At 36.3% G+C, this 12,651-nt stretch overlaps 1 pseudogene; it reads left to right on the forward strand.

The window, feature by feature from the left end:
* The first annotated feature begins 12,531 nt into the window (after positions 1-12,531).
* Positions 12,532-12,650, forward strand: LOC112485261 (annotated as a pseudogene).
* The last annotated feature ends 1 nt before the right edge of the window (position 12,651 follows it).

The following is a 12,651-nucleotide window of genomic DNA, read 5'->3' on the forward strand; positions in this document are numbered from 1 at the left end:
CAGTGCCGAGTACAGAGTGTGTACTCTGTTATACAATTTGCATATAGGTGGGCACAGAATGAATTGACCCACCTAGAGGACAAAAGTAAGACCAAGCCTGCATTATGTGATTGAGGGAGCATTCCCCAACACCCCTGAAGTATCTTCCCTGAAGTTTATTTCCAGAATGGCTGAAATTCCCTCTTCTAGTCCATCCTCTGGATAAAAAAAGAATGATTATGTTGTCTTCACATGTGTGGCAAACTACGTGTCACAAATGATTGGTTACTTATATAGTTAAAATACAGGATTTTAAAAAATACTTTTAAGTCTGCTTTTCCAGGAAAGATTTTGTTGTTCAACATATACACACAGAAAAGAAGCAGCACATGTAATCACCACCCAGTTAAGAAATGGAGCGGTGCCTGTACTACTGAGTGCTTTTCCTCAATTTCATTTACTTCCTTCGCACAAAAGACAGCTATTCATTATCCTGACTTTTGATATTTCATTCTTTTATTGTTTTCAGTTCACCACCCATTAGGTATCCCTAAACATTACTTTTTTTTTTTTCATTTTTTTCCTTTTTATAAACATTAGGCAAGTGGAATCATCCTGTGTATATTCTGTGACTTGTTTGTTTTTTAGCATTGCTGTGACATTCATCTATTTGTAGCTTTAGTTTGTGTACTTTCATGACTATATAGTATACCATTGTACACCTCAAATCATTTATTCTGCTTGGATAATTTAATTACTTTCAGATTTTTTTTTGTTAGTAAAACAATGCTGCTATATTTTTATGCAATGTCTCCTGGTGAACAGTTAGAAACAAGCCTCTAGGGTACAGGAATAGAACTGCTGTGTCATAGGGTATGATAAAGATTGCTCATTACATCCACTCTCTTCTTACTCAATAAAGGACTAGGAACGACATTTCTCAGTTTTCTTACAGCCATCTGTGACCATGCGGCTAAGTTTTTTCTAATGGTGTCTTAGTGAAAAGGAAGTAAGACACTTTCGGGTCTATACCTTAAAAAATCAGATGTGTACTCCTCCATGCTGTTGTTCCCTTCACACACTCAGGGACATTTATGTGCCTGCAGTCCAGCTATAATAGGGACAATGACCAAAAACAACAACAACCAAAACAACAACAACAACAACAACAACAAAAAACACCAACTAATGAAATGGAAATATCCTCAAATAACTGTGGAAGAGGACATCCCCAAAACTCAACCATTCACTTGGGACTGTTACTTGAGAAGCAAATCTCACTGGGATTTTATTTTACAGCATCTTGGCCTCTATCTTATATAATATATAGCATATGCACATGTTTAATTTGACTAAGTTATGTCAAAACATTTTCCAAATTGGTCATATCGATTGGCACTCACCAGTAAAATATGAGAGTTCCCATCACTGTAACTCCTCCCTCACATTTGTATTGTCAGTCATTTTAATTTTTACAACAAATGGATATCGAGTTCTAGCTCATTAAATTCTAAATTACATTTTCGTAATTAGTATTGCTAATTGTTTTCATATGACTTAAAATATCAGGTTTCTCCTCTTGTAAAGTATATATTTAAGTCTTTTACCCATTTCTTGATTGATTGTCTTTTTCTTAATAATTTGTAAGAATTTTTTTTATCATTTGGGGAACATACTAGTCCTTTATCAAATTATGTATTGAGAATATCTTTCATTCTGTTTATGGGGATTGGTGATGTTTTTGTTTTAATAAAATCAAATGTCTCAGCTTCTTCCTTTATTATTTGTGTATTGTTTCTTTCTTTTTGATATTGTGTAAGAAATTATTTTCTTTGCTAATATCACAAAGGTATTAACCTATGTGGTCTTCCAAAAGCTTTAGGCCATTGTTTTTTACATTTAGTTCTTTGTTTTACTAACTCAAGTTCTGATATGCTATTTTGCACATAAGAGTAAAGTGTGGAGTTAAACCTGACAGATGGAAATTTCAAATAATCATGGTTGTGCCCGTGGGCATTTGTATTTCATGCGAATACTATCATACATGTATATTGAGGAGGGAAAAAAAGGTTGAGAACAGTAGGTTGAAGGCATTGTCTACAGAAGTTCCTTTAGTGCGACTTAATAGGAATAAAAGTTAAACCTTGCTGTTAGACAAATTCTTAATTACTCATGTACAGAACAGGTTGGACCTGGTTTTCAGTGCTTCACATGAAAAAGACCTGGAGTTCTTACAGTTTCTAACTTGTGGTTGACAAGCTGGACATATCTCCAACTATGTGACGTAGTTGCCAAGAAATCTAATGAGATCTCAGCCTCCGTTAAGAATAGAATGTCCAGATCATGGAAGATAATATCTTCACTGTAATTTGCAGTTATACAAAAATTAGACCTTTGCATGTTTTTTCTAGTGCAGCTCTTGAAAAGGCACATAGGTAAATCAGACATCATGAAGAGTAGTCAGTTGATGATGGAGTGAGAAACTACTACAGATGAACAACAATTGAAAGAATTGGAAAATCTTAGTGTGAAGTGGGAGAAATATAAATCGTTTATAATAATTGTGTTTAGAAATTTTAAATGTCTCCTAATGAAAGACAGGATCCATGTTTTAGTCAGCTCAAGACACTATATGACAAAATAATATCGATTGGGTGGCTTAAATAACACTTGGCTCTCTTGTCTCTTCTTTTTAGGGTACTAATCTCATCATGAGGGCACCACTCTCATGACTTCAACTAAATTAAACCACATCTCCAAATACCATCACATTGAGGGCTAGTGCTTCAACAGATGAATTAGGGGGGACACAAATGTTCAGTCCATAACAGCACATATATACTTTATGTTTCTTCAAGTAAACACTGGGGACCAGTGGAAGGAAGCTATAAGGAGGTAGGTTTAGGCTAATTCTAAAGGATCTTTAAAGTAGATGGACAACATGTCTTCAAAAAGGTCTTATTGATTCAAGAAAGTAGTGTTCTCCTTCCCCAATACTGATGGCATTAAAATGGAAGACCATTTATCAAGAATGTTACTAGTAATAGCTAATATTTATTAGTAATTACTACTGGCAAGAAAGTAGTCCTTATGTTTTCTTTGAATTTTCCTATTTAACACTCACAGTGGCCCTAGGAGATGAGATCTATTGTAACATCATTTTTAAATGAAAGGCCAGCAGCTTAGAGAGGTTAAGTAGTTTTCCCAAAATCAAATAATTGGTAAAAGGCAGAAAGCATATCTGTCTTGTGTCCAGGGATCGAGTTCTCATCCACACTGTTTTTCACTTGTCAATGCTGGAGAAAGATTTGCTTCACTGGGAGAGAAGCTGTGCTATGAGGTATTCCAACTCTGATAAAACTAGATTCTAACAAAATAAAAATATATTACCTATGAAGCATAAAACAGTATGGAAAACAGACACCAGAGGAAATGGAAAAAATGGTAGGTAAAATTTAATGAGGGAGAAAAAAACTGGGAAGATCCTAAGTAAAGGTCACTGATCCAGGAAAAATGCATTCCAGGCTGAGTGCAGGCAGGGGGCATTTCCTGAGGGTTGTGCACTCAAGAGAAAGGTGAAGGGGGAGTAGAAGGTGGCAAAGACATAAGACATAAAAAAATATTCCAAGTTGTAGCGGAGGCATTATATGATGGTCTGAATTGAGGACTCAAATGCCACATTTTGTAGATAGTCAGAAAAAAAACTTAAGGAAACAAGGAAAAAATATTATCTACACATCAAGTGTCCAGGGATCTGCAGTGAGCTTACTTTCATTACTTTTCTTGTAACTAATTAATTAGCACCTCTCCTTTACAAAAAGCAGTGTCAGAAAGATGCTAATTAGATCCAAATAAACAAATCGATTATTTTCAAGCATTCATTCATCCATGTGTGCATACATTCTTTTAACAAATATTTATTGAGTGACTACTATTTGCTAGGTACTTTTCTTGACACTAGGGATACAGCAGAAAAAGTCCCACCCCTGCCACTCCTCATCCCTTAAAAATAATTCCCTGTCTTCATTCTTTAGAGAAGAAAAGCATATGCAAAAAATCAAAGTGAATATGTAAAGTTTAAGGTGTGTTAAATAGAAGGACTAAGGAGAAAAATAAATCGAGGAAAAACAGAAAATGAGGATGTATGGAGAATTGTTGAAAATTTTGATAAGATTTCAACTAAATATTCAAACTAAAAAGGAGAGAGGGAAAAAGTCAAGAAAAGATGTGTTGAGATTCCATGTAGGTTTAAAGTTCATGCTTATGAATCACAAATACCATGAAAGGTTCTGTGGCAAATTGAAAGGACACTGGGAAAATCACTTCCCTCATTTTATACTCATTTTCTTAACTTTAAAATGGGACTCCTACCATTAGCCATCTAGGCAACACAAGATGTATGTACGTGGCCTTCAAAATGTAAAACAATATATATATGTAACTTTACTACAAAATGATTTATATTAAAATCTCTCTGAATCTCTGAATCTTTAAATATATGTATTCAAAGATTCAGAGTACACACTCACACACACACACACACACACACACACACACACACACAATCCATCCCATCTCATATCTCTATTACCTACCTAGTACAAATGTTCTGACAAGGAATAAGCGAATCTGTGATAGAATAGGGTACTTGAGGCTCCCAGAAGCCTCTCAGCAGACTCAGAGTAACATATTCCTTCCCCCACTGAGGTCTCCTTGGATTACTGAACATTTTGCAGTTTATTTAATCATCTCCTGAAAAGCTGGCTTCCTTCCTCTATCTGAGATACTCAGCAAAATGGAACTTGTCAACTAGGCTTATGGCAATAAATCTCATTTCCAGCATTTCTTCTGACATTCTAATGTCTTCCTGAACATAATAAAAAGGTCATTTTCCACCTGAATTCATCTTATCCAAGCCACCTTATATATCTGCAAATCCAAGTTTCAACAAGTTTGATCTCATTCCTTCCAAAGTATTTTATTGGCTTTAACCAAGATAAAAATCCCAACTGCAACCTCATACTCTCTAATTACTTGAGTGGGGATTATATTTTATTGGCTGATTGTATAACTGAGATGTATTTCGAAAGCTGAACAGTTCCTTTTTCTTGGATGGCAGATAATTAAATGCTCCCTTCCATTCCTTTCAGATATTGCCCAAGGATTTCTTATGATTTTGTTTACATCAATTTAATGACTTTCTGAGTATCGATTATGCCAAGATCAGCATTCTCGCCTAAAAATAAAATAATCTCCCCAAACCCCCAAGACATGAGCAGGCCTTTCACTTTGTGCAACTAACTCAGCTGTATTGTCAGGTATTTTACAATCCGATTTCTAATTTCCTACGCATTACTTCTGGAATGCGTAGCTTTCCAGAAGTTATGCATTCTTGGTTGCTGAGAAATTTTTCCAATAATAATAGTTGTATTTATTTTCAATAGATTGAGTGTTGATTTAAGCCCAATCTTCAATTCTAGACAACATTATCTGGAATATAGTGCCTTTTATATTGAAAAGTTACAAGAGAGTAGAGCTACTAGGAGCTCCTCCAGGCCAAAAAAAAAAAAAAGCAAAAAAAAAAAAAAAAAAAAAAAAGAGAGAGAGAGAAAAAAGAAAGAAAAAGAAAAAGAAAGAAAAGAAATTGGGAGAACCTTGGACTTCTTATTGCTGTTGATAATGACAGGGCATGGGCATTTGCTTATTTTGTTTAACATATTTGTGACATTTCTCTTTGTATGTCAGTCTATCTACTTCCCTGAAATGATAAATCAATGACTTCTGACCAAGGAAGCAGGCTGCAGCCCTTACCTGTAGGAACAGAATCTCAGAACAATTTTATGGGACCACACCTTGACAACGACCTCTTCCACTGGAGGCAGGAGCCCTGAGATCCAAGGGGTAGGCAGTCCCTGGTCTAGCCAAATGGTGGGGTGGGCGGTAGTGGTGGGGAAGGCGAGCTCCTCTTCAGCTGGGGAGTCTCAAGCCGGGCTCTCCCGGATCCCAGCCCTGGCCCCAGCCATCCCGGAGCCAGCAGCCATGGACCGCGTCCGGTGTCAGGCCCTCGGAATGTGGACAGAAGGTTGTCACCAATAAAATTCACTCTCCTCTCAAAAAAAGTGTAGTTTCTTGAAGAGGAAAAATGGGAGTACCCTTTGGGACGCTGCCAACTCTCCAAGCATCAACCGACCCTCTTCTCCTCTGCCAGGTCAAAAAAGCAGAAAGGGAAGAGGCGATAGCCAAGTAGAGGAGCGAAGGGACACCAGGAAAGCAGAGGGAAAGACCGGGAGAGGAGGAGAGAAAACGAAGAGAGAAGGAGAACTGGGTCAGCTTCCTGACCCGTGTGGTCTCCAGATCAAAGCCAACTGGGATCTGGAGAATGGATACGCTGGCAAGCTGCGGGGGGCCCAGAATGACTCAAAGAAGAAAAAAACTGCGCGTGGGCTCTGGAGCTGAAGGAAAAACTCGGTTGGAAGAAGGAAAAGAAGGGCACTTCTCTTGCTTGTTTGGTTCCTTTTTATTTTTTTATTTTTTTATTTTTTTTGTTCTTTAGCAGGCACAGAAAGGAATCAGTTGAAACTCTTGGTCTGGGGGACATCCATTTTTTAAGAAATCAGGAGAGCTTTTTTTTTTCTCTTCTTTTTTGAAATAAATGCAGCAGTACTGATTTTCTCTCCACCTCTTGGGGTTTCCTTCCCTAATTAATTTTCTCTTATCCCATTCCCACTGCATCCCTAGTCTAATTCCAGGCTGGTCTGGACAAATTTGTCTTGATTTTAATGTCTTGTGTAACAGGTTTGTATCTGCTTAAATGCCTTCAGAGTATACTATTCGGCTACTTTGGTCGTCCACTCTCAATGTTCCAGTTCTTTCTAGTTCAGGGGTTCCATTATTAGGTAAGCTCTGTCCCTCCTGCCCTCCTTTGCAGGAACTAAAATTTCTCCCAAACCCTGGGCTAGGTTGCTGTTTTGCCATCAGGCTTTCAAAACATGTCAGAAGACTTTGCTTTGACTGCCCTTATACCCAAGTGATGGCTACCGGTGGGGTTGCTCTCTAGACTAGGAATCTGCACCTATTCTGTCTCTCTCTCTTTCTCTCTCTCTCTCAGCCTGTTTCAGTTTATACTGATAAAAACAATTGAAGTACTTAGATGAAGTTGCGAAGTAGTGTTATTTGACCTGTACTCTGCACCCCAACACAGTCATTCTGTTCTGGCTCTCCTACCCTCTTTTACTTCCTCTATTCCTCCTCTTCATCAGCATTTTAGTTTCTGGCATCCTGAAAATTAATTCAACATCCTTGGACTCAGATATGAGAAAACTGCTGGAATCTGTTTTAACTCTGTTGGAAAGTAGCACAATTATTCATTCAACAAACATGCATAGAGCCTGACTAGGTGCCAAAACCTGGGAAATGGTCCAGAGACTGAAAAGACAAATGAGTTTTTTTCTTTTTCCCATCACTTTCTCTCCTCTTTCTGCTCTCCTACTTCATCAACATCATCTTTAATGCTATTCACTGAGTCCTTGATATATATTAGGCATAGGGGTAGGAGCTTTACATGCATTTTCTCTTTTAATTATTATAAGGATCTTTATAATGGAATGTTTCATTTTATAAGTGAGAAAATTGAAGATTAAAGAAGTTGAATAGCTTCCTCAAGCTCATATATCTAGAATGTGTTGCCAGGGTGTGGGGAGGGGGGGGGCAGTGGTTGTTGTAAACCAGACAGTCTAACTCCAGACTTGTCATTATTAAGGAGTCACTGTTTCAGTGGAGGAGCCAGACTTGTAAACAGATAAATATAATTCAAAGGGGTAAGTGCTAGTGCTGTAGAAATACAGAGGCAGCATGACTAACACCGCCTAGGGGAATTAGAAAAGGCTTAAAAGACAATTTGACATGTGAGGTGGGTCTTGAAATATGGGTAGGAGTATCCTAGGAAAACAAAGCTTTCGGGATGGTAAGTGCATTTCAGGCTCAGGGAAACACATATGCAATGTCATAAGTTGAGCAAAGATGCATGGTGTATTTTGGAAACAGTGAGTTCAATCTGATTGAAGCAGAGGGTTCACGAGAGTGTACTGTAATATGAAACTAAGACAGGCAAATATAAAACTAAGTGCAAGAATATCAAGAATTTTAGAGATCTTGCTAGTAACTTTAGCTTTAAACCTACAGATAAAATGACTCCAGCAGAGATTTTAAAGAAAGAAAGTGAAATAATCAAATTTGTGTTTCTGTCTATTTTTAGAAAACAGGGGAAGTCAGAAGAATGGAAGAAGAGCCAGATGGTAGAGACACTGGTTGGAAACTTTCTGTACAGATGATGGGAGCCTGAGACAGAAGTCATGATACACCAAAAATATTGGCATTAAGTCTTCTATCTGTTTCTAGAATATAGGACTTTAGGCACAAAGAATTTCATTCAAAATAAAAGGCTTCTTAGGAAGGCACAAATTAACCCTATTACTTTTACGAGTAGAGTTAAAGTCTGTGAAACTTAAGAGGATTAAACCACACAGTCAACTAGTGGAAGGATGCTAATAGCCAACTTTTATTTAGAGACTACTGTACACAAACTTAGCATCCTTTAAAATAGTTGATCCTCTTAATTTTTGAGGGTAAGTACAAAGCTATTCTTAAGTTCATTTAACAGATGAAGAAGCTGAGGTCGGTAGCTTGGTGAAGCTGCACAGATAAAGATAGAACTGGGACTCAAACTAAAGTTACTCGATCATGGAGTTCCTACAGTTTTTACATGCTGTGTTCTGAGATTGAAATTTAAGCATTCTTATTCCTAATCTAGTGCTCTCTTCACTAGTTGTTTCTACCTTTATCCTCTGTAAAATGCATTTCAGGCTCCATTGGGCATACATTCCTGATTATCTGAATTGTCTACTCTACAAATATGTCCTAAAGCAGTATTTATGGTGGATTTACTGTATATCAAAAACACTAAGTAATGAATGAAGGCTGGAAATAAGGTAGATAGATTGAGCTAATTGTGTTTATATCAAATAGAAAGTGTGATTTAGGATTGGCTGGGGGTAGCTACTTGCTTAAAATCACTGTTCCTAAGGGGTGACAATTTGTTTGAAAAAAGAAGACCTAAACATTGACTTATTTTATCTAAAACTGTCAGCAGGCACTTGTCTTAATGACTACTAAACTGAAAACATACTTAAAAGACTGAAACCAGGCTAGCTGAATCAAAAATGTTGGCTAATATGAATTTCTGGCTATTTATCTACTTCTCTCTTTCTTTATGATGAGGACAACAGCAGACAGATGAAAGTGATAAAGTGATGGAAAATGAGCTTTAGCAAATATATGGACAATAAAATTGAAAAGAGTTACTTGATGCTCCTTCAAAAGAGGTCTTAAAGAAATACCTGCTTATTCTGTCAGACTGGCTGAACGTATCTTTTATTGAATTTGTATCCAAGGGAAATAAATACATTTGCAAATAGATCAGAATATTTATTTTGTTACTCTATTTTACATCTTTCTAAGGATAATAACACCACCAATGCTTCTCTTATATCCCCCAAATAGTCAGAAAGTGCATAGGATACTGAAGAGAAAAAAAAAAAATAGCTAGTACCTGCAAATAATGCTTGTTTTCTCTCTGTGCCAATAATCTAGAACTTTAAAAAAAAAGAATAAAAATAAAATTATGGTACCCATGTTGCAGAATATTTCTATTTTTCCCTTCTTATAGGCAAAAGCTCTTTTTGTACATAATCTGGATAGAAAGAGTATTGGTCTTAAGAACCAATAAAAAATAATATAAAGGAAATAAAGTGGATGTCTACTGTTTTCGTCTGCTTATTGGGGAATGGCCGCAATCCCTGTGATTCTGAGGTTCTGTTGAGCGTGATGGCCAGCTGCCCTCTGATTGCAGGGGTGGACATATGACTTATCCTGGCCAATCATCAGTCATGCTCCTGGATCTTCTTATTTACAGTAAATTACTCCAGAGATGGATAAAGCCAATCAAACCTTTTCTATAAGTGAGAAGATATTTATTCCTTTAGGATTAAACTCTGTAGATATAAACTCATGTTTAAAGGTAATTATCTTTTCAGTATAGAAAATGTCTGTCTGAATCCTGCTAATGCATATGCATACAATACACACTTTTGGGATTCCCAGTCATTTAAACAAGTATGTCACCCCTTGTTTTTTGTTTGTTTGTTTTTGTTTTTGCCTGTTATTTTGTTATGTTTTGATTTGGTTTGCTTTGGTTAAGCACCTTGGAGTGTGCTTTTGTCACTTTTAGTTGAAAGTATCCTTACCATTACAAAAACCTTAGTAAAAATTTCCTGACCTGATGACAAACTCTTGCTAGCTAACTGAGATTGTGAAAATAATGTCTCCTTAACTTAAAAACAAAACAAAAAAAAAGCTCACAAGATACACAGGATAGGGGATGGGAAATACCAAGAGTTAAATTTCTTTCTTGGCCTATATTCTAAGATATGCTAATTTATTTTATTTGGTTTCTCTGATCTATGACTCATCTCTCTTTGGACATCTCTATATTTCATTGTCACACGGACTACAATATATCCATTTTTTTCATTGATAAATAGTCATGGCTTTATTATTTCACTCAAAATGCTGAGCCTCTACAGAACAGGCAAAAGACAAGGTATTAGTTTGGAAGGAAAAAAAGGAGATGCTGATCTGATCATTTTAGAACTGGAAGGACAAGTCAGCACTAGAAAAAAAGTTCTTCCCACCTTAAATTTCATGGCAGGAATTTGAACAGATGCTGAAAAATCACCTCAAGATAGAGTAATTTGAGAGTTTTTCTTAGTCTTTCTGGGGAGATCCCCAAAGTTGAAGACTGTATGAGGTGAGAAGTGAGAATAGAAGATGACTATGTTGCTCATGTGGGGAAAAGCCATAAGTAACTAAGACCTAGCTACTCGGTCAGACTAAATGAGTATGATTTCCCCTCTATACACACTCCAAAGCTTCCCTTTGGTGTGTCTTTGCTTTTAAAGATTGAATTTAGTGTTCATTTACTGCTGAATTCAAGATTTGTCTCAGCCCTGAAAAAAATCTAAGTAATAATCCTAGACCTTGCATTCTTTTGAAATGTCCTTGAGCCTAGGAAAAATAATGCAGAGTTATGCTTTTTGGGGATTCTCTTCTAACTTGATATGTTAACCACTCTTGGACAGAATGCCTTGCTCTATAACTTAGAAGTCAGTCTCTATAAAAAGGCAAATCATTTTTCTTGGAGATATATCAATTAACTAGTTTTAACAGAATTTCAAAACTAGAATCAATAGCCAAAAATCATTTAATTTGCCTTCCTGACAGCTAAAACACATCACAGATTCTTGCGATTTTAATGGAAGCATAAGCATGTTTATAAATCTTTTATGCATTGGCTTGTATATGTTTTAATATGTATTATATTTTCTCACAAGCTTTTTACCTTCAGGTTCAATTATTATGTAAATTTCTTGCCCTTACAAAGAAAAGTAAACACATTCAACACCTCCATGTAATTCTAAAATGCTAAACATTAAATTAAATTAAATTAAATATTTGTCCTATAGCACTGTTAGTTGAGTAGGTTATGAATCATCTATGTTTGTAGAATACATTGCTTTGAATTCTAATTTTGCCAAATCTACCCTGTAAGAACAAAGTATAAAGAACACTGAGGCTTAAAATCTTAAATACTGAACCACCTCTGTAGACTTTGCAATATTGGTACTGCATCCATAATCATACCTTTGTGAGAGAACTTACAGAACATTATTCAGAATGTTTTTTTTCTGAAAAGAGTTCGGATAAATGCACTATATTTGAAAATGACTAATACTGTCTGATGTGCACCCAAACTTTTTTATCATGCTGAGAATTTGACTTAAAAGTTATAGAGTATCTTGTGTTTTTACTCTACCTGAAAGTGGTCCATTTTCATTTAAGCAAGAGTGGTACTCATGGCCATGTGAATTTGCTTAAGTCTCTGGCTCCTGGGATGTCTATTACCCCATTTGTTGCAAAATATAATTAGACTGGCTTCGTAGGCTTTCTATCTAGGCTGAAAGCCTTAAACTACTTACAGGCTGCTTCTCAAACTATAGCCAAAGCAACCTGCCTATATTAGTTTATAAATTACCTTGCAAAATAATTATTTATTCGTATATTCATAAATTGGTGAAATCATTAATCAAATAGTATAGTCTGCCTACTATGTGTCTATTCTATGCATATGGCAGAAAATAAAACAGACACAAATTTCTGCCCTCATTGAGTATTCATTCTGCTAAGAGAGGAAACAGACAACATTCAAGATATGTAATTTAAATATATATCATATTATATGCTGATAAAGTCTATGGAGAAAAAATATTAAGAAAGGGAGATAAGAAGTATTGGAGAGGGGGTTAAAATTTTAAATAGTTGTTCAAGGAAAGCTTCAATGAGAAGGTGACATTTAAACAAACACTTTGAAGGAGGTGATGGAGAAAGCTACACTAATAACTGAGGGGAAGAGTTCAAGAATTAGAAACAGCAGGTGCAGTCTATGGCCATGCTACCCTGAACAAGCCTGATCCCATCTGATCTCAGAAGCTAAGCAGGGGAGGGCCTGATGAGTACTTGGATGGGAAACCACCTAAGAAGAACAGGTGCTGTAGGTGT

Source organism: Pteropus alecto, unplaced genomic scaffold, assembly GCF_000325575.1.
Source record: "Pteropus alecto unplaced genomic scaffold, ASM32557v1 scaffold270, whole genome shotgun sequence".
Lineage (NCBI taxonomy): Eukaryota > Metazoa > Chordata > Mammalia > Chiroptera > Pteropodidae > Pteropus > Pteropus alecto.